The 22,670-nt window shown below is 45.3% G+C and overlaps 1 pseudogene; it reads left to right on the top strand.

Annotated features, from left to right (window-relative positions):
• LOC132381913 (uncharacterized) overlaps positions 1 to 19,163 on the top strand; it is a 90,186-nt pseudogene extending 71,023 nt beyond the window's left edge.
• Positions 19,164 to 22,670: the final 3,507 nt, after the last annotated feature.

Raw genomic sequence — 22,670 nt, 5'->3', positions numbered from 1 at the left:
GTCGATTCTATTCCTTTTCATGCATGCTGCCTGACCAAACATTAAAGTGGGGAAGAAATGTGATCTGTGACTTCGACCATGGAATAATTGCTGGTGCCAGATGGGGTGGTTTGAGTATCTCAGAAATTGCTGATCTTCTAGGATTTTCATGCACAACAGTCTCCAATGTTTGCAGAGAATGGAGTGAAAAACAACCAAAAAAAATCCATTGAGCAGCAGTTCTCTGGCCAAAAATGCCTTGTTAATGAGAGAGGTCAGAAGAACATGGCCAGACTGGTTCAAGCTGACAAGGAGGTGACTCAGATAACCACACATTACATCAGTGGTGCGCAGAAGAGCACCTCTAAACATAAAACATTTAGAAACTTGAAATGGTTGAGCTACAGCAGCAGATCACTAACACTGAGCATATCCACACTTTGATAACACATTTATTTTGAGTTTGACTTTGAATCCTGGCATCTCAAAATGGGGAAGGAATTTCTGGGAGAGGAAGTGGGAACCTCATCCAGAGGCAGAGGCCCAGAGAAGACAGAAGCCCAGAAAATGTCCTGAAACAACCTCAGGCCACCCACCATTTCTTGCTGCTACAGGCACTTCATCCTCCATCTGTGGAATGTGTCGGTGTGGCTCCCAGATTATCCTCATCAGCCACTTCAGAACATTCAAAACAAGTAGAGATGCAAATCATCCTCAATCCCTAGGGAACGTCTGAGACAAGAGGACTAAATGTCGGAAACTGATCAGATTTCCTCAGGAGGAAATCAGTCAGGCACTCAAGTGTGGTTCCAAGTGATTGAATTTCAAGTCAAGGTGAATCTGAAAGGGATCAAATTAAAAATATGCTAACTTTACCTCAGGCACTTCAAATTTCTTCCTCCCAAAGTTTTCACAAATAATGTGGGTTCTAATTACACTTTTTAATTAATGTCAGTTGATAGCATTTGCTAATTGCTCAAGAGCTGAGCTTGTGAAAGTTTTTTTTAAAAAACACAAGCCCTTTTGGTTGCTTTTCATTGCTAATTGCTGTTGTATTGGGCAACTGTTCCAAGTGAGGGAACCATATGGACTATCTTCACCTGCGGGGTGTCCTTCAGCTTCCCGATGATGTGCCAGACAGCTTTGTAGGATGTAATCAGTGCCCCAGACAGCAGTGTTACGTGGAAACTAAACCAGACACAAGAAAACCGCTGCTTTTTGAGCCAAAATGGGCATTACATCCTTACAGAATTAAGCATTTTCACAGGAATTCTCTCAGGTTGAACTGCGGGTCAGATTTTTTTTAAGAAGTCTTTTCTTACTGAAATTCACTTTAACAGGCAGCGTGATCACAAGACAAAGGAGCAGAAGTAGGCCATTCGGCCCATCGAGTCTGCTCTGCCACTCCACCATGAGCTAAACTATTCTCCCATTTAGTTCCAATTTCCAGCTTTTTCCTCATATCCCTTGATACCCTGACTAATTAGATGCCTATCAATCTCCACCTTAAACACTGGCTGACACCAAAAGGGAACTGTTTCTAGATGATTACTTTTTTAAAAAGCAGCGCGGTAGCCAATGCTTTACAGTACAGATGATCCAGGTTCCATTCCCGCCGCTGCCTTACAGGGGTTTGTACGTTCTTCCCATGAGTGCATGGGTTTCCTCCGGGCCCTCCATTTTCCTCTCACAATCCAAAGACCTGCTGGCTAATCGGTCATTGTAAATTGTCCCATGATTAATCCCCAATGATTAAAATCAGGGAATTGGTGGGCCAATTCTGAGCTGTGTAAGCAAACAAAAATATTAATGTACATTTAAAATTAAACAGAACATTTTATTGCGGGATATAGCACAGAACAGGCCTTTCCGGCCCAAAGAACCCCCACCACCCAACAACACACCTACTTAACCCTAGCATAATCACAGGACAATTTACAGTGACCTATTAACCAACTCATTGGATCGTGGGAGGAAATCAGAGACCCCAGAGGAAACCCAGACACTCACGGGAAGGACAAAATGCTGGAGGAATTCGGCAGGTCAGGTAGCACCTATGCAGTGGAATAAATAATTGACATTTCACGCCTGGGCCCTTTATCAGATAAATTAATTGGTCACATGGGTTTAATTTGGCAATGCGGCCTCATTGGGCTGGAAGGGCCTGTTAACGTGTTGTATCTCTAATCAAAATAAATAAACATATAAAATAGAACTGAATCTGATGTGGCCCTTCAGCAAATCATGTTGTACCAATCTCTATAAACCTATCCCACAATCAATCTTAACCCTTCCCTCTTACACAGTCCATAACATCCACATGCCCAACTAAGAATATCTTAAATGCTCCTATTGTGTCACCCTCCACCACCGCCCCCAGCGGTGCATTCCAGGCACCCAGCACTCTCTGTGTAAGTAACCTTGCTGTCAGTTCATATGGTTGTAGGGTAATAACTGTTCCTGTACCTGGTAGTGTGGGACATACAGTGTTCTGTCGCTGAGGCAGGGTAAGGCTTCTGCAGCTCAGTTCATGATGGTTGCTGGAAAGCAACTGTTCCTGAATCTGGTGGTGTGGGACTTCAGATTTCTGTATCTCCTGCCTGACAATAGGAGCGAGAAGAGGGCATGACCTGGATGGTGGGGGTTCTTGATGGTAGATGCCGCCTTCCTGAGGCTGTCAGTGCTGTAGATCCTGTCGGTGGTGGGGAGGGCTGTGTTGTCTTCATACTATCCTCAGCCTGTCTTTTTGAATTACTATGCCAGTCGCTGATGCAGTCTGTCATTGGAACAATCCAATTGGTGCTTTTCCCCATGGTTTCTCCTGATGCCTTTTGAAAACCCTGAATAACCAAGTTTTAAAGATAGAGGTTAAATATTAGCTTTATGTGTCATATGTACAGCACCTCTGTGTAGTGGGGGTGGAGATATGTCTCTACCAAAGGAAGTGTAAGGCATTCCTTCCCTCTGCTAGCCTGCAAGTCACCCTTGAGCAAGATGTACTACCTGCTTAATCCCCTGATCAGGGTCACGTGAAGCCATAGGTGTTGTTGGTGGATGGTTGTATGAGCAACTGGTGTATATCATAAGTCCTGGTTATGTAACCACTGACACCAGGCAGACAATCTTTGAAGAGTGTTGATAATGGCTGGGGTCACCCTTCTTGTAAAGACGCTGCCCAGAAGAAGGCAATGGCAAACTACTTCTGTAGAAAAATTTTTCAGAACAATCATGGTCGTGTTAAGTCCATGATCACCCGCGTCTTACAACATGGCACATGATGATGATGTCATTCAACAGAGCACATCATGATGCCAATGACAGTACATTGAAACATCAAAACATGCAGTGAAATGTGTTGTTTGTATCAACAAGCAACACAGTGTGAGGATGTGCTGGCGGTAGCCCACAAGTGTCACCACACCTCCAACAGCAATACAGCATGCCCACACCTTACAAACCCTAACTCGTACATCTCTGGAATGTGGGAGGAAACCTGAGCACCTAGAGAAATCCACACAGTAACAGTGAGAACATGTAAACTCCTTATCGACAGCAGCAGGAATTGAACCCAATCTTAAAGCTGGCACTGTAAAGTATAATGCTAACTGCTACGCTGTTGTGCTGCCCAGGTGTAATCCACTCTCCACACAGTGAAAGGATTCCCCACCCCTTTCCCCTACGTCCCTGTATATTTTGCCCTTTGTCTCCCCTGGTTCACGAAGGGATCTGCTTCTCTTCTGTTACCTTATCAGTAACCCAGGCCACTCATTGGGCATGACTCTTGTCTACTTGGCTTCAGGCTCAGTTGATTCCACTTAAAGTGACAATGCCTGACTCCCTGTTTCTCCTCTTAGTCCAGGTATACAACTGATGAGTAACTTGCGGCATTTTGGGCAACATTATCTATGACAAGAGATTCTGCAGATGCTGGAAACCCAGAGTCGCTCTCTCTCTCTCTCTCTCTCTCTCTCTCACACACACACACACACACACACACACACACACACACACACACACACACACACACACACACACACACACACACACACACACACACACACACACACACACACACACCTCAGCAGGTCAGGCAGCATCTAAGGAAAGGAATAAAAAGTTGACCTTTCAGGTCAAGATCCTTCATCGGGACTGGAAAGGAGGGGAGGAGGAAGTGCCAAATAAGAAGATTGAGGGAGAGGAAGGAGTGCAAGTCAGAAGGTGCAAGTCTGGGTGAGTACATGGTCGAAGAGTTGGAGACCAGCAGAGATCACAGACGAAGAACGGTGAGAGAGGGTCTCACTGAACTCCCATTGAAGAGAAGATTTAAACTTCTTCAGGGTAGTCTTTCCTTGAAGACTTTGCAGTGGATCAGCAAACTATAAACACAAGAGATTCTGTAGCGGCTGGAAATCCAGAGCAACATGTAACATGCTGGAGGAACTCAGCAGGTCAGGCAGCATCTATGGAAATGAAAAAACTTGAATAAACAGGAATAAAATATCCTAAACATTATCCTGGACATTTCTTCCACCCCAATGCACTTACGCTTGATCTTTAACCAACAAACATCATTATTTTTGTGAGGCGGCATAACGTTACAGTAACTCCATGTGTCTGTTTTAATGTTATTCAGCATGTTTCTTTCATTTGTTTTAGTTCTGGCTTGCAACACTGCAAAATAGCAATGGACACTAATCTGTTTAAGAACATTTTCACCATCCTTCTGGCTCTCGAGATACTTTATTCCATCAAGTGCTTTGACTACAGTAGTGAAGGCAATATTGTGATTACAAGGGAGCAACTACTAGCATCCAGGAAGCAGCCTTTGTTTGCCCTGCAGAAGCTCAATATTCTGAACGAGCTGAGATGGAAAATACCGAGGCTGTAGATCAGGTAAAAAGTGGTGCGACAAGAGACAGAGATATAAACCATATCTCCCGTCTATCATTGTGGGGAACAAAAGATCACTGGAGGAACTAGCAGTACTCATGAGGACACAGAGTGAATGTCGGGAATGCAGTGCTATGTGTTTCACTGAGACATGGCTATAAGAACAAATCCAGGATTCCAATGCTACTGCAAAGGGTTTTCAATGATATGAGCAGACAGAGTTCATCTCCAGTGTGGTAAGAGGAAGGGAGGTGGGCTTGCTGTGCTTGTGAGCAACAGGCGGTGTAATCCCGGTCACATCTATGTGAAAGAAGGAATCTGCAGACTGGACCTCAAACTGCTTGCTGTGAATTTGCATCTGTTTTACCTACCACACAAGTTCAGCCATGGCATATTGCTCGTTGTCTATGTTCCGTCTTCCCGATGCAGTCCTGAAGCTGCGTGTGATGCCATACACATCACCATCGCGAGACTAGACTCACCACCCCAAGGCGTTCATTGCAGTATTGGGAGACTTCAACCATGTTGCTCTCTTGACAACCCTACACCACCTTCAATCAGTTTGTTAAGTGTCATATAAGAGAAAATAAAACATTGGATCCTTTGTATGCAAATGTTAAAGATACATACGACTCCATACCTACCCCCCCCCCCTTGGAATATCAGATCACAACCTGGTTCACCTCATGCCCTTGTACAACAACAGCTAGCTACCACCAAGACAGTAAAGAAATTACCTCCAGAGGCCATCAAGGCCTTGTAGGGCTGCTATGAGAATACTGACTGGAATGTGCTTTGTGAATCTTCTGGGAAGGACATTAACAGACTTACCGATTGCATCACTGGCTTCATCAGCTTCTGTATGGACACTGTAATACCATCAATGGCTGTCCGCTGCTTCCCCAACCACAAACCATGGGTCACCAGTTATCTAAAAGCTTTTCTCAACCACAAAAAAAGAGTCTTTAGATCAGGAGATGGAGGAATTGAAACATGGCAGTGGGAGCTAAAGGAGAAGATCAAGGAGGCTAAAGAGGAATACAGGAGAGAGCTGGAGAACAGGATTGAGCAGAGTAGCACACGGGAGGTGTGGAGAGGCATAAAGAACATCACTGGCTTCAATCAGTCTAGCTGTAGAGACTCGGAATGCAACTGTCAATGGCCTAATGAGTTAAACCATTCTTCAATAGGTATGATAATTGCCCTCCTGTTCACAGCCCCCTCATCACACCAGTCCAGGTGCTGAGGCACCCAATGCTCCCTCAGCACCAATGCCTTCCCTCCTCCCTCCTCCCCTCTCCAGTTCAACACCTGGATGAACAACACAGGCTACCACTGTCTACATCCCTTCCTTGCCCTGCACCTACCATCCACACCTCCACATATCAACTGCTATTGTCCCAATCTTCACGGTCCCCAGCACCCACCTTCCACCAACTCCCCAGTCATCTTGGACACACCTTCACTACTGAGCCGGTGAGAAGGGCTCTGGGGAAACTCAGACACGGCAAAGCTCTGGGACCGGATGGTGTGAACCCCAGGGTCCTGAAGGAGTGTGCTGAGCAGTTGTGTGGAGTTCTCCAGCACATTTTCAATCTGTATCTCAGCCAGGAAAGGGTCCCGACTGTGTGGAAAACCTCATGTGTGGCCCCAGTATCCAAGAAGGGCCAATGGAAAGTCTTGAATGACTACTGCCCAATGACCCTGACACACATCATGAAGACCCTTGAGAGGCTGGTCCTGGCTCACCTCTGATCCTGGTCAGATCTGCTCTTGATCCCCTGCAGTTTGCCTACCAGAAGCACACTGGAGTCATTGATACTGTCATCCACCTGCTGAACGGACCCTCTTCCCATTGGGATAAGCAGGGCAGCACTGTGAGGACCATGCTTTTTGATTTCTCAAATGCCTTCAATACCATAAGGCCCTCAGTGCTGCGGGGAAAATCTCCGTTCAGTGCAGGTGGGCACTTCCATTGGATCCTGATAAAGGATTATCTGACTGGCAGACCACAGTTTGTGCAGCTTCAGAGCTGTGTGTCAGACATGGCTATAAGCAGCACTGGGGCCCCACAGGGGACTGTATTGGCTCCCTTACTGTTTACCCTGTATGCCTCAGACTTTAATGCAACACTGAATCATGTCATCTGCAGAAATTCTCTGATGACTTAGCAATAGTTGGATGTATGAAGGGAGGACAGGAGAATGAATACAGGGCTCTGGTGGAGGACTTCGTTGGATGGTGCAAGCTGAATCATCTGCAGCTCAACATCAGTAAGACAAAGGAGATGGTGATGGACTTTAAGAAGACTAAGCCTCCCCTGCTCCCTGTTATTATTGATGGTGAGGATGTGGATGTGGTGAGGACCTACAAGTACCTGGGGGTGCACCTAATTACAGACTTGTGTGGAGCACCAGCACAGAGGCTGTGTACAAGAAGGGCCAGAGTCACCTCTACTTCCTGAGGAGACTGAGGTCCTTTGGAGTATGCACACCTCTCCTTCACAAGTTCTACCAGTCTGTTATTGCCAGTACAATCTTCTATGTGGTGGTATGTTGGAGCAATGGCATCAACACAGATGATGCCAACAGACTCAATAAACTGATTAGAAAGGCTGGCTCTGTTATAGGAGTCAAAATAGACACACTGGAGGCTGTGGTAGAACAAAGGACCCTCTGGAAAATCCTGGCAATTCTGGGCAATGTTTTTCACCCTCTACATTCCACCTTGGCTGAACAGAGGAGCACTTTTAGTAATAGACTAAGACAACTGCACTGCTCCAAAGAGCGCTGTATGAGACCATTCTTACGCTCGGGCATCAGGCTCTATAATGAGTCAATCTATAGCCAGGGAAGTGATCTTGTAATCTTTGACTTGTAAATCTTATTTTAAGGTAACTTATTTTTATTATTCTTACTTCTCTTCTAATATTTGTACATCTGTGAACTTATAATGCTTCTGCGACATAGTAATTTCACTTGTGATAAATTATCTGCTTTTGCGTATAATTGCATCTCTTTATTTCCTCCATTTCCAGATCATTTGCATCCTTTTTTCCCTGTCAGGTCAGTAAATCCACAAGAGAATCCTGCGGGAAGTTCTTTTTACAAGAGCTGTTACTTATTTATTGAGTTATTTATTTATTTTGTTTTTATTTGCACAAATTGTCTTCTTTTGCACATTGTCTGTTTGTCCATCTTTGTGTGTAGTTTTTCATTGATTCTATTATGTTTACTAATTTTATTGTGAATACCTGTAAGAGTGTCAGCAAGGCGAAGGGGCTGAGTATAGACTTTCAGAGGTGGAAACCAGAGGTCCATGAGTCAGTTGTCATCAGAGGATCAGATGTAGAAAGGATTAGCAACTTTAAACTCCTCAATGTTTTCATTTCAGAGGACCTGTCCTGGGCCCAGCACGCAAGTACAATTATGAAGAAAGCACGATAGTGCATCTACTTCCTTAGGATCTGCATGACATCTCAAACTTTGACAAACTTCTATAGATGTGTGGTGGAGTTTTGTGGTGATGGATAATTTCATCTTTTTTGAGGCATTGTAAGTGTTGTTACTTTGATGTACTTGTGCTATTTTTGAAAAATAATAATTTAAAGATTTGAAAAGAAAAAAAAATGTGTGTTGGAGAATGTATTGACTGGCTGCATCACGCCCAGTCTGTCATGCCCTCCCTATCATGCCCTGTCATGCCCTATAGCACATCTATGGGAAACGCTGTCGCAGGAAAGCAACATAAATCATCAGGTATGCCCACCACCCAGGGCATGGTGTCTTCTCGCTGCTGCCATCAGGAAGAAGGTACAGGAGCCTCAGAACTCGCACCACCAGATTCAGGAACAGTTATTACCCCTCAACCAGCAGGCTCTTGAACCAAAGGGGATAGCTACACTCAACTTCACTTGCCCCTTCACTGAAACATTCTCACAATCTATGGACTCACTTTCAAGGACTCTTTATCTCAGGTTCTCGATACTTATCGCCTATTTATTTATTTATTTATTTATCTGCCTGCCTATCCATTCATTCATCCATCCATCCACCCATCCATCCATCCATTTATCTATCTATCTATCTATCTATCTATCTATCTATCTATCTATCTATCTATCTATCTATCTATTTATTTATTTATTTTTGATTGATTGATTGATTTATTATTATTATTATTATTTCTTTTGTATTTGCACAGTTTGTTGTCTTTTGCACACTGGTTGAATGCCAGTGGATGTTCATTGTTCATATTATAGTGTCATTAAGTATGCCCACAAAAAATGTATCTCAGGGTCATAAATGGTAACATAAATATGTACTTGGATAATAAATTTTCTTTGAACAGTACAACAGAGTGATATATACTAGACGATACAGACCTACTCCAAGGGTTGAGGAGAGAAGATTCAATGAGGCTGAGATCTTCCTGGACAAGAATAATTTCTAAAGCAACACACACAAAATGCTGGAAGTCAGGCACATCTATGGAAATGAATAAATAATTAAAGTTTCATGCTGAGACCCTTCTTCAGAATTGGAAAAGAAGGGGGAAAGATGTCAGGATAAAAAGATGGGGGTGAAGCTAGCTAGAAGGAGATAGGTGAAGCCAGGTGGGTATGAAAGATAAAGGGTAGGAGAGGAAGGAATGTGATAGGGGAGCATAGTGGACAATAGGAGAAAGGGAAGGAGCAGGGGACCCAGGGGGAGGTGAAGAGTAGGTGAGAGCAGGTAAGAGGCCAGAGTGGGGGATAGAAGAAGAGAGGAGGGGGAGAGAAACATTTTTTTACCGGAAGGGGAAATTGATATTCATGCCATCAGGCTGGAGGCAACCCAAATGGAAGAGAAGGTGTTAGTTACTCCTCCAACTTGAGAGTGGCCTCATCGAGGCAAAAGAGGAAGCCTTGGATTGACATGTCAGAATGGGAATGGGAATTGAAAGTTTGGTCACCGAGAAGATCAGCTTGTGGAGGAGAGAGCAGAGATGGTCCCCTCCCCCCTGATTTACAACAGTTCTGTTATGCCTGTCAATAATGATAACAGGGTACAAATCCAACACCACAGCCAGAAATATAACCATATAACAATCACAGCACGGAAATAGGCCATCTCGGCCCTCCTAGTCCGTACTGAACTCTTAATCTCACCTAGTCCCACCTACCCACACTCAGCCCATAACCCTCCACTCCTTTCCTGTCCATATACCTATCCAATTTTACCTTAAATGACACAACTGAACTGGCCTCTACTACTTCTACAGGAAGCTCATTCCACACAGCTTTCACTCTCTGAGTAAAGAAATACCCCCTCGTGTTTCCCTTCAACTTCTGCCCCCTAACTCTCAAATCATGTCCTCTCATTTGAATCTCCCCTACTCTCAATGGAAACAGCCTATTCACGTCAACTCTATCTATCCCTCTCAAAATTTTAAATACCTCAATCAAATCCCCCCTCAACCTTCTACGCTCCAATGAATAGAGACCTAACTTGTTCAACCTTTCTCTGTAACTTAAGTGTCGAAACCCAGGTAACATCCTAGTAAATCGTCTCTGCACTCTCTCTAATTTATTGATATCTTTCCTATAATTCGGTGACCAGAACTGTACACAATATTCCAAATTTGGCCTTACCAATGCCTTGTACAATTTTAACATTACATCCCAACTTCTGTACTCAATGCTTTGATTTATAAAGGCCAGCGTTCCAAAAGCCTTCTTCACCACCCTATCTACATGAGACTCCACCTTCAGGGAACTATGCACTGTTATTCCTAGATCTCTCTGTTCCTCTGCATTCCTCAATGCCCTACCATTTACCCTGTATGTTCTATTTGGATTATTCCTGCCAAAATGTAGAACCTCACACTTCTCAGCATTAAACTCTATCTGCCAACGTTCAGCCCATTCTTCTAACCGGCATAAATCTCCCTGCAAGCTTTGAAAACCCACCTCATTATCCACAACACCTCCTACCTTAGTATCATCGGCATATTTACTAATCCAATTTACCACCCCATCATCCAGATCATTTATGTATATTACAAACAACATTGGGCCCAAAACAGATCCCTGAGGCACCCCGCTAGTCACCGGCCTCCATCCCAATAAACAACTATCCACCACTACTCTCTGGCATCTCCCATCTAGCCACTGTTGAATCCATTTTATTACTCCAGCATTAATACCTAATGACTGAACCTTCTTAACTAACCTTCCATGTGAAACTTTGTCAAAGGCTTTGCTGAAGTCCATATAGACTACATCCACTGCCTTACCCTCGTCAACATTCCTCGTAACTTCTTCAAAAAATTCAATAAGGTTCGTCAAACATGACCTTCCACGCACAAATCCATGCTGGCTACTCCTAATCAGATCCTGTCTATCCAGATAATTATTAATACTATCTCTAAGAATACTTTCCATTAATTTACCCACCACTGATGTCAAACTGACAGGTCTATAATTGCTAGGCTTACTTCTAGAACCCTTTTTAAACAATGGAACCGCATGAGCAATACGCCAATCCTCCGGCACAATCCCCGTTTCTAATGACATCTTAAAGATCTCCGTCAGAGCTCCTGCTATTTCTACACAAACTTCCCTCAAGGTCCTGGGGAATATCCTGTCAGGACCCAGAGATTTATCCACTTTTAAATTTCTTAAAAGCGCCAGTACTTCCACCTCCTTAATTGTCATAGGTTCCGTAACTTCCTTACTTGTTTCCCACACCTTACACAATTCAATATCCTTCTCCTTAGAAGGGTTCATGTTTGACTTGTCATTTAAATGGTGAAAAAACAAGTCTCGAATATCTAAAATGCCTTTGACATTACATTCAAAGCATCATAAAGTACTTCAAGCCGTGGAAGAGAGTCTGAAACATAGTCATGGTTGTGAATAAAAGACCTGTGTCAGCTGTTTGGCAGGCAGCAGACCCCACAAACAGCAACATGATAAAGACAAATGTGATTGTTTATTATTGTTGATCTTCTAAGCATTGGTCAGAATACCCGAGAGGCTTCTTCTGATCTTCTTTGAATGAAAAAAAAATGCTTTCGGGGGCAGATGGAGCTCAGCTCTCATATTGCACCCACGAGGCCGTGATTATAACAATGCAGCGATTGCTCAGTATTGCAGGAGAGCATGTGCCTGGTTTGTTATTTATTTTAGAAACAGTGTGGAATGGGCCCTGCCAGCCCTATAAGCCTCATCGCCCCGCAACCCCCTACAATGCCAACTTAACCCTAACCTAATCACAGGTCAATTTACAATGGCCAACTAACCTACCTAGTACGTCTTTGGACTTTGGGAGGAAACAGGAGGACCCAGGGAAACCTCATTAATTCCATGGGGAGGACGTGCAGAAACTCCTGACAGAGGATGCCGGGATAGAACTCTGAACTCGGGCGCTTCGAGCTGTAACAGTGTTGCACTGACAGCTACGCTGTTGTATCTCCAGTCAGATTCGAATCCATGATCTTGTGTTCATATCTTGTCATGTAGAAAGAGGCCTTTCAGTCCATTGAGTCTATACTGTTTTTGTTAATTCTCATTTATCCTGCTCTCTGTAACCTATTCTCTCTCGTTTGCCTATCAACTCACTGAGGTATCTAACGTGAGAGGACGTAGGTGCAGGAAGCTCAGACGAGATTTAGAACATATAGAACATAGTGCACTGCAGCACACGATCCATGATGTTGTGCCAATGTCTTAACCTGCTCTAAGATGAATTTAACCCTTCCCATCCTCATAGTCCTCCATTCTTCCTTCATCCATGCACCTACCTAAGAAGCTCTTAACACGTCCCTAATGTATCTGCCTCTACAACCATTCCCAGCAGCATGCTCCACACCAACTACTCTGTGGGAAAACAAATGACCTCTGCCATCCGCCATATACTTTCCTACAATCACCTTACAATTACGCCCCCTCATACTAGCCATTTCCACCCTGGGAAAAAGCCTCTGGCTGTCCACTCAATCTATGCCTCTTATCATCTTGTACACCACTATCAAGTCACCTCTCATCCTCCTCCTTCATTCCAAAGAGAAAAGCCCTAGTTCCCTCACCTTGTCCTCATAAGAAATGCTCTTTAGTCCAGGCAGCATCCTGGTAAATCTCCTCTGAACTCTCTCTAAAGCTTCCACATCCTTCCTATGATGAGGCAACCAGAACTGAAAACATCACTCCATGTGGTCTGACCAGTTTTATAGAACTGCAGTTTTACCTCGCACCTCTTGAATTCAATTCCCTGACTAATCAAGGCTAACACTCCGTAACAATCCTATCATATGAGGAAGAATATTTTCACCCAGAACAGCTGGTGGAACCACAGAGTATCACAATGGTTTAGAGCCATTGGGGGAACACTAGTTTATTTATTACTATTATTTTTTTCTCTCTGCTAGATTATGTATTGCATTGAACTGCTGCTTCTAAGATGACAAATTTTACATCATATGCCAGTAATAATAAACCTGATTCTGATTGTCAGAGCTTAGAAGATAATAGAACCAGTGCTGGTAAGTAGGAATAGTATAGATGGGTTTGCAATGTTGGTATCAATGTGGTGACCTCCGTATAACTTTATAACTCTAATTCCCCATCTGTGTACACGAAGTGGTATTTACAGTAGCCAGTTAACCCACTCATCAGTACGGCATTAGGACGAGGGAGGAAACATTGAGAATGTGCAAACCCCACACAGACAGCGGCAGAGATCAGGATCAAACGTGGATCCCTAGGGCTGTGATACAACAACTCAACCTCTGGGACACTCTGCTGCCTGTTGAGTGCTAGTTAACACAGAAAAGTAAGATTACTGTGTACCAACTTTGTGCCCACCAGCAAAGTGGAGCAGCTTCTTCCCCTCCTCTATCAGATTTTTGAACAGCCCATAAATCCATGAACACTTCCTCGCCACAGGCACAAGATACCGGAGGAACTCAGCACGTCAGGCAGCATCCACATAGGGGAAAAAACTGTTGATGTTTCAGGCTGTAACCCTTTATTGAGATACTTCATACCTCTATATTTTGCAAGGGCACCTAAGACTTTTGCACAGTACTGTATTTGTCAATTTGGAGTGGAGAGTGAGTTTATAAATCTGGCAGGAGCAAAGGATGTTGGGAATGGTGAGGGAGGAGCACCATGGGAGGGGTATGGAACACGTGGCAGAGAAGAAGTGGCGTGTTGGGGACTGGCACAGGTACAGGCATACCCAGTCTGGAGGTACCAGGCAAGGTCATTTAATTCCAAACAATTGGTTTATTGATCATTATAGAATGTGTCTCTGGTGTTTTTCACTCCCTTCCCCTTTTCCCAACCATGACTCCCTCTCCCTGCTCCCTTCCACTCTCAGTCCACAATAGAGACTCATATCAGAATCAGGCTTATCATCACTCACGTATGTCATGAGATACATTTTTTTTTTATGTGGCAGTGGTACATTAAAATGACTACAGTACTATACAAAAACCTTGGGCTCCCTAGCTTTCTATGCCCAAGACTTTTGCACAGGACTGTAACTTATTGTAACTTTTATATTTTGCCCTGTACTGCTGACACAAAACATTTCACATTATGTCAGTGATAATAAACTGAATTCTGATTCTAGACTTGTGACGGGCCTCTCAAATGCTAAAGTTGACTTTGTGATCTCACTAACCATCTCATCATGGCCTGGCACTTTATTTGCCTATATTTATTTATTTAGAGATACAGCCAGGAACAAGCCTTTCCAGTCCAACAAGCTGCACTGCCTAGCAACCCATTGTAAGATAATGTACAATGACCCGTGAGCCGACTAACCGAGACATCTTTGGACTGTGGGAGGAAACTGCAGCAGCTGGAGGAAACCCATGCGCTCATGGGGAGAACGTACAATCTCGCAGAGGATGCTGGAATTGAAATCACGGTAACATGACGGTAACTACACTTTCTCTGTAGCTGCAACACTATTGAGATTTCTGAGATAGTTACATATGACATGATCTGTCAGGGTGACATGGTAATAAAGCTTTTCGTTATATCTCGTACATACAGATGACAATAAATAAACCCCAAAACCTATTCACTAGCTGCTAGAAAGCTGCCATGTCATCAATAGTGCCAGGAAGCACCAATGTACAGGAATGGAAAAGGCTAGACAGAGCCCGGTCCGTCACAGACAAAGCCCTTCCCACCACTGAGCACATCTACAAGGAGCACTGTCACAGGAAAGCAGCTTCCATCATCAAATACCCTCACCATCCAGGCCATGTTCTCTTCTTGCTGCTGCCTTTGTGCAGGAGGTACAGGAACAGTTATTACCCTACAACCATCAGGCTTCTGAACCAGCATGGAGAACTTCACTCACCTCAACCATGACTGATTCTGCAATCTATGGTCTCACTTTCAAGGACTCTACAACTCTTATTCTCGGTATTATTTATTTTGTTTTTATTTGCACAGTTTGTCTTCTTTGGCACGCTGGGTGTCTTTGTGTATAGTTTTTAAAAAAACTCTATTGTTCTACTGAAAATGCCTGCAAAAATTCATCACAGGTTGCATATGATGATGTATATATATTTTGATAATAAATTTACTTTGACTTTGACAGTGTTTATTCATTGGTATTAACAAACTGCTTTCTCAAGGACAAATATCAAGAAGTCTCCATCTCATTTTATTATGGAGTTTTATTTTATTAAAACGTGCAAAATTTAAGTCTTTATGTTGCCACAGAGTTGGAATAAGACAAAAGACCATAAGACATAGGGGCAGAATTGGGCCCATCGAGCCTGCTCTGCCATTCCATCATGGCTGATTTATTATCCCTCTCAACCCCATTCTCCTGCTTTCGCCACATAACATTACTAGTCAATAACCTATCAAAGTTCAAAGTAAATATATTATCAAAGTACATACCTGTCACCGTATGCTATCCTGAGTGTCACCATATGCTATCCTGAGATTAATTTTCTTGCAGGCATGCTCAATAAATCCAATAACCAAAATAGAATCCATGAAAGACCTCTGCTTTAAAGATACCCAAATAACCTGGCCTACAGAGCGTAGTCTGTATCTGCGGCAAGGTGCGTAAAAACCCAAGAGGTCTGAAGATCCACCAGACAAAGATGGCCTGCTTGAGGCGGAAACAAGTGAAGCAACGCACAGGAGCTGTAGCTGGTATTACAAGTTCTGTGGTGCAGACTATAGAACCTGGTCAGACGGAGAAGGAGCCAGGTCCGAAGTCACCCCACAGTGCCTGGAACCTCCAAGCAACATAAGTCCCCCCACTAAGCAGGAAGTCGGAACAGCGTCAGGTGAAGTGGCCTGCCACTAACACGGAGTGGCCTCCAATTGGATGAGGATGTAGACAAGATTCTGGAGGCAATATCGAAGGGCAATGCTGACCAGAAGCTCCGGACTATGTGCACCCTCATAATGGGCATAGGCTCAGAACAGGTTGGTGTCAAGGAAAAGCATGGAACATTTAATTCAGCGTGACCAAACCAGCGGGAACTGAAGATCAGCCAGCTGAGACAAGAACTCAGATCTCTGAAGCACCAATTTAAGATGGTGTTCCACCAAGGAGGAGGAGAAAACTGCCCTGTCAAACGTCACAGATATCATAAGGAGGAGGATCATCACACTTAGGCGAGCTGAGGGGCACTGAAGGAAGAGCAAGGAGAGGGCCTGAAAGTACAGTGCTTTCATTACCAATCCCTTCGGCTTCACCACGAGGATACTGGGACAGAAACAAAGTGGCCACCTCACTTGTTCTGTAGAGGAGATAAACCATCATCTCAGTATCATTTTCAGTGACACCTTGAGAGAGCAGGACCTCGGCCTGTGTGACGCACTGGTGACTCCTCCAGAACCAGTGACCCAGTTCAACATCTCTGAGCCTACCCTGAAGGAGGTCAAAGCAGCAAGAGCAAGTTCGGCCCCTGGCCCCAGCAGAATGCCTTACAACATCCACAAGCAGCGCCCAAGGCTCCTTGTGCGATCCTGGAAGATCTTAAAGGTGATCTGGCAGAGAGGAAAGGTCGCTGCTCAGTGGAGGCAAGTGGAGGGCATCCAGATACCAAAAGAAGAGGATTCAAGCAAAATCGAGCAGTTTTGTATCATCTCGCTGCTCAGCGTTGAGGGGAAGATCTTCTTCAAGATTGTGGCCCAATGCTTAACTGAGATCCTCTTGAAGAATGGAAACGTAGACACCTCAGTACAGAAGTCCCAGGAGTACCCGGATGCCTGGAGCACACAGGAGTGGTGACCCAGCTGATCCAGGAGGCAGGGGAAAACAGAGGAGACCTTGCAGCACTCTGACTAGACCTAACCAACACCTATGGATTCAACCCACACAAGCTCGTTGAAACAGCACTGACAAAACACCATGTTCCAGAGATGATCCGAAACCTCATTCTGGACTATTATAGCAACTTCAGGTTGAGAGTTTCCTCAGGGTCACTAACACCCTCCTGGCATCGGCTGGAGAAGGGCATAACCCCTGGCTGCACAGTCTCGGTGTCACTCTTCTCACTGGCCATGAACATGACTGTCAAGTCAGTGGAGATGGAATGCAGAAGCCCCATGTCTAGAGCTGGCACTCGGCAGCCCCCCCCCAATAAGAGCATTCATGGATGACCTGACGGTGCTGGCAACATCCGTCCCTGGGTGCAGATGGCTTCTTCAAGGGCTGGAATGTCTCATCTCATGGCCAAGGATGAGCTTTAAACCAGCCAAGTCCAGGTCTCTGGTCCTGAAGAAGGAAAGAGTGGCCGACCAGTTCCGCTTTACCCTGGGAGGGATCCAGATTCCAACAGTGAAAGAAAAACCAATCAAGAGCCTGGGCAAGATCTTTGACAATTCCCTGAAGGACACAGCCACGCTTCAACAAACCAGGAGCAACTTGATAACCTGGCTCACCGCGATTGACAAATCGGGGCTTCCAGGAAAATTCAAAGCCTGGATGTACTCTGGCCTACTCTACTCTGGCCCCTTCTAGTCCACAAGGTGCCATTGTTGACAGTGGAGGCTCAAGAGAAGAGCATCAGTCAGTTTCTCTGGAGGTGGCTGGGGCTCCCCTGGACCTTAAGCAGCGTTGCCCTGTCTGGGCATTCCACCAAGCTGCAGCTTCCCATCAGTGGCCTATCAGAGGAATTCAAAGTCAATCGAGCCAGGGAGGTTATGATGTTCCAAGACTCCTCTGATGTTAAAGTCGCTTCAGCAGGAATCCAGCTAAAGACCGGAAGGAAGTGGCAGGCACAGGAAGCTGGTGACAGAGTGGAGGCAAGTCTGCGTCACAACATTTTGGTAGGCACTGTGGCGGTGGGGCTGGCAGGAATGGGCCGTTTTCCCAAACCACGCTACGTCAAAACCCGCGGAAAGAAGTGTCAACTGGTTCAGGACGTGATATGAGCAGAAGTAGAGGAAGAACAACACAGCAAGATGGTCAGCATGTACAAACAAGGGGCCTGGACTAGATGGGAGCATGCGGAACCTCACGAGTTCACCTGGACAGAGCTCTGCAGAGCCGAGCCATTGCGCATCCAGTTTCTCATCCAATCAGCCTATGACGTTCTCCCAAGCCCGGCTAACCTGCACAAGTGGGGCATGGTAAACACTCCAGCATGCCAACTGTGCCAGAGAGGGGTACCTTGGGCTATACCCTAAGCTGCTGTCTGAAAGCGTTGGGAGAAGGGTGATACTGCTGGCACCATGACAAAGTCCTAAGGTCTATGGTGGATGCAATCAGCACGGCAATTCAAGACAGCAAAAATCAGCACACTCCCAAACAGTCCATCACTTTTATTAGAGCGGGGGAGAAGGCTCAACGTCAGCCTGTCTCTTCAAGAGGGCTTCTTGCCACTGCACGAGACTGGCAGCTCTAAGTCGACTTAGGGAGGCAGCTCAAGTTCCCAGAGATCATTGCAGCTACTCTGCTCCACCTGGACATGGTGTTAATATCGGAGTCTACAAAGCAAGTGGCCCTGCTGGAACTTACTGTCCCCTGAGAAGACCGGATTGAAGAGGCGAACGAGCGCAAGAGGGCTAAATACGTAGATCTTATTGCAGAATGCTGGAGCAATGGCTGGAGAGCTCACTGTGAGCCTGTCAAAGTTGGGTACCGGAGCTTTGCTGGCCATTCATTACAGCAGACTCTTAAACTCCTTGGAGTTAAAGGACTGCAGTGCAGAAGAGCCACCAAGAACATTCTGGAGGTTGCTGAAAAGGCCTCGCGGTGGCTGTGGATCCGGAGGGGGGATCCGTGGACTGGTGTGCCACTTGGACACAAGTCGGGGGCTGATCATCCCCAGCTGGGTTGCCCGGGCGAGGGTGTCTGATGATTAAAGACCCAAAGCATCCTACGACCCCAGGTTCATTACTGTAGGTGTGTCCAAGTAGCACCAGAAGGTGTATTTTACAACTGCCTCCACAACCATCTGTGGCAATGAATTCCACATACTCACCATCCTTTGGCTAAAGCACTTCTGTTCTAAATGAGTGTTCCTCTTCTGAGTCTGTACACATTAGATCTAGACTCCCCACTACAGGAAACATCCTATGCACAACCACTCTGTTTCAGCCTTTCAGTATTCGATAGGTTTCAGTGAGATCCCCCAACTATTTCTGAACTCCAGAGAGCTCAGGCCCAGAGCCATCAAATGCTCCTCATACATTAACCCTTTCATTCCCTGGATCATTCTTGTGAAGCTCCTCTAGGCCCTCTCCCAATGCCAGCACATCTTTTCTTAGATAAGGGTTCCAAGACTGCTCACAGTACTGTGTGAATATCCTGTGGTTGAATCTTGAAAGATTTTGCATCATTTTTGACTGTAGAATTTCCAGCATTGAGGCATCACCCATCTTGTGTGGTCACCCTGCTTGTGGCTGTACAAATGATGTACAAAACACATGTTGTCAAAAGAAACTGTTCCAACAGCAACACAAGGCCTCAGAACTACCCACAGTCTAGCTCAGAGAGCCCAAGAAAATGTCGGTTTGCGCATCAGACTGTTAATTCTTACCATATTCTGTTTACCTTCCACAGATAGTAAGAATTACTTCAAAACCATTTCACCATCTTGGCAGGCTTGATGTCTGAGGCAATGTTATTAAGAACTTCATGGAAAAAAAGAGTATTGGGAACAAAATCAAAGCAGAGGTATGAAACTGAATTCTGTTTTCTTATTTTGTCCTTAAATGCACCAGGTAAAGAGATTAAAACTGCCAGGTGCAACATTAAAAATGGTTTGATTAAAACAAAATGAAAGCCACTTAAAGAGCAGGCCGCATTGACAGAGAAGGGCAGTGGTTTCTGAATTGGCAGAATTATTGGCATTGGGTCTCCACAACAGCGTGACGCTATTATAGCTCATGGAGTCAGATTTTGGAGTTGGATTTTGGCGTCTTCTGTGGGCGTTTGTACATCCTTTCCTTGATCGCATGGGTTTCCCTGGGCACCATGGTTTCCAAAGAACCATAGAACACTACAGCACAGTACAGGCCCTTCAGCCCTCCATGTTGTGCCGACCCATATAATCCTTAAAAAAAAGTACTAAACCCACACTACCCCATAACCCTCCATTTTCTTTGAGGTGCCTGTTAGTAGGTTAATTGGTCATTGTAAATTGTTCAGTGACTAGGTTAGGGTAAAAATGGTGGGTTGCTGGGCCAGAAGGGCCTATTCTGCACCATATCCCTAAATAAAAACCAAATCTTATTGTCGTCACATGTGCCAGGGTACAGTGACAGACAGTTCTAGTTGCCTTGCATACAAATCATTTCAAAACATAAGTACATCGAGGAAGTACAAGTGAAAGGCAATAAAATTTTATAGGAAATAGAGTCATAGAATAGAGTCTTTTGACCCAACTCATCCAGGCTGACCAAGATCCCATCTAAGCTAGTCCCATTTAAAGTCAGAACCACAGAGCAATACAGCACAAATACAGCCCTTGCCAACCATAGTGCCCACTCAGATGGTCCCAAATTCCCGCATTCGGCCCATATTCCTCTCAGCCCTGCACCTCCGTGTACCCATCCAAGTCAAGTCAAGTCAAGTCACATTTTATTGTCATTTCGACCATAACTGTTGGTACAGTATATTGTAAAAATGACACAATGTTTCTTCAGGACCATGGTGCTACATGACACAGTACAAAAACTAGACTGAACTACATAATACAGAAAACACAGAAAAAAAACTATACTAGACTACAGACCTACCCAGGACAGCATAAAGTGCACAAAACAGTGCAGCATTACAATAAATAACAAACAGGACAATAGGGCAGTAAGATGTCAGTCCAGGCTCTGGGTATTGAGGAGTCTGATAGCTTGGGGGAAGAAACTGTTACATAGTCTGGTCGTGAGAGCCTGAATGCTTCAGTGCCTTTTCCTAGATGGTAGGAGGGAGAAGAGTTTGTATGAGAGGTGTGTGGGGTCCTTCATAATGCTTTGCGGATGCAGCGTGTAGAGTAAATGTTCATAATGGCGGGAAGAGAGACCCCGATGATCTTCTCAGCTGACCTCACTATCTGCTGCAGGGTCTTGCGATCCGAGATGGTACAATTTCCAAACCAGGTAGTGATGCAGCTGCTCAGGATGCTCTCAATACAACCTCTGTAGAATGTGATGAGGATGGGGGGTGGGAGATGGACTTTCCTCAGCCTTCTCAGAAAGTAGAGATGCTGCTGGGCTTTCTTTGCTATGGAGCTGGTGTTGAGGGACCAGGTGAGATTTTCTACCAGGTGAACACCAAGGAATTTGGTGCTCTTAACAATGTTTACTGAGGAGCCTTCGATGTTCAGTGGGGAGTGGTCGCTCCATGCCCTCCTGAAGTCAACAACCATCTCTTTTGTTTTGTTCACATTCAGAGACAGGTTGTTGGTTCTGCACCAGTCTGTTAGCCGCTGCACCTCCGCTCTGTAAGCTGACTTGTCATTCTTGCTGATGAGACCCACCACGCTCGTGTCATCGGTGAACTTGATGATATGGTTTGAGCTGTGTGTTGCAGCACAGTCGTGGGTCAGCAGAATGAACAGCAGTGGACTGAGCACACAGCCCTGGGGACCCCCTGTGCTCAGTGTGTTGGTGTTGGAGATGCTGCTCCCGATCCAGACTGACTGAGATCTCCCAGTCAGAAAGTCTAGGATCCAGTTGCAGAGGGAGGTGTTCAGGCCCAGTAGGCTCAGCTTTCCAATCAGTTTCTGAGGGATGATTGTGTTGAATGCTGAACTGAAGTCTATGAGCAGCATTCGAACATACGTGTCTTTTTTGTCCAGGTGGGTTAGGGCCAGGTGGAGGGTGGTGGCGATGGCGTCATCTGTTGAGCGGTTGGGACGGTACGCAAACTGCAGGGGTTCCAGTGAGGGGGGCAGCAGGGTCTTGAAATGCCTCATGACGAGCCTCTCGAAACACTTCATGATGATGGATGTGAGTGCAACGGGACGGTAGTCATTTAGGCAGGACACTGAAGACTTCTTCAGCACAGGGACAATGGCGGTGGCCTTAAAGCACGTTGGAACGGTGGCGCTGCTCAGAGAGATGTTGAAGGTGTCAGTGAGAACATCTGCCGGCTGGTCTGCACATCCTCTGAGCACTCTACCAGGAATGTTGTCTGGTCCAGCAGCCTTCCGTGGGTTGACCCTGCTCAGTGTTCTTCTCACATCGGCCACAGTGAGACACAGCACCTGGTCATTTGCAGGAGGGGTGGACTTCCTTGCCGCCACGTCATTTTCCACCTCAAACCAGGCATAGAAGTTATTCAGTGCATCTGGGAGGGAGGCATCACCCGGACAGTCAGGTGATG

The sequence above is a fragment of the Hypanus sabinus genome, chromosome 27 (assembly GCF_030144855.1).
Source record: "Hypanus sabinus isolate sHypSab1 chromosome 27, sHypSab1.hap1, whole genome shotgun sequence".
In the NCBI taxonomy this organism is placed as follows: domain Eukaryota; kingdom Metazoa; phylum Chordata; class Chondrichthyes; order Myliobatiformes; family Dasyatidae; genus Hypanus; species Hypanus sabinus.
Note: the sequence above shows the minus strand (reverse complement) of the source record. Positions and strands in the feature narration are given on the sequence as shown.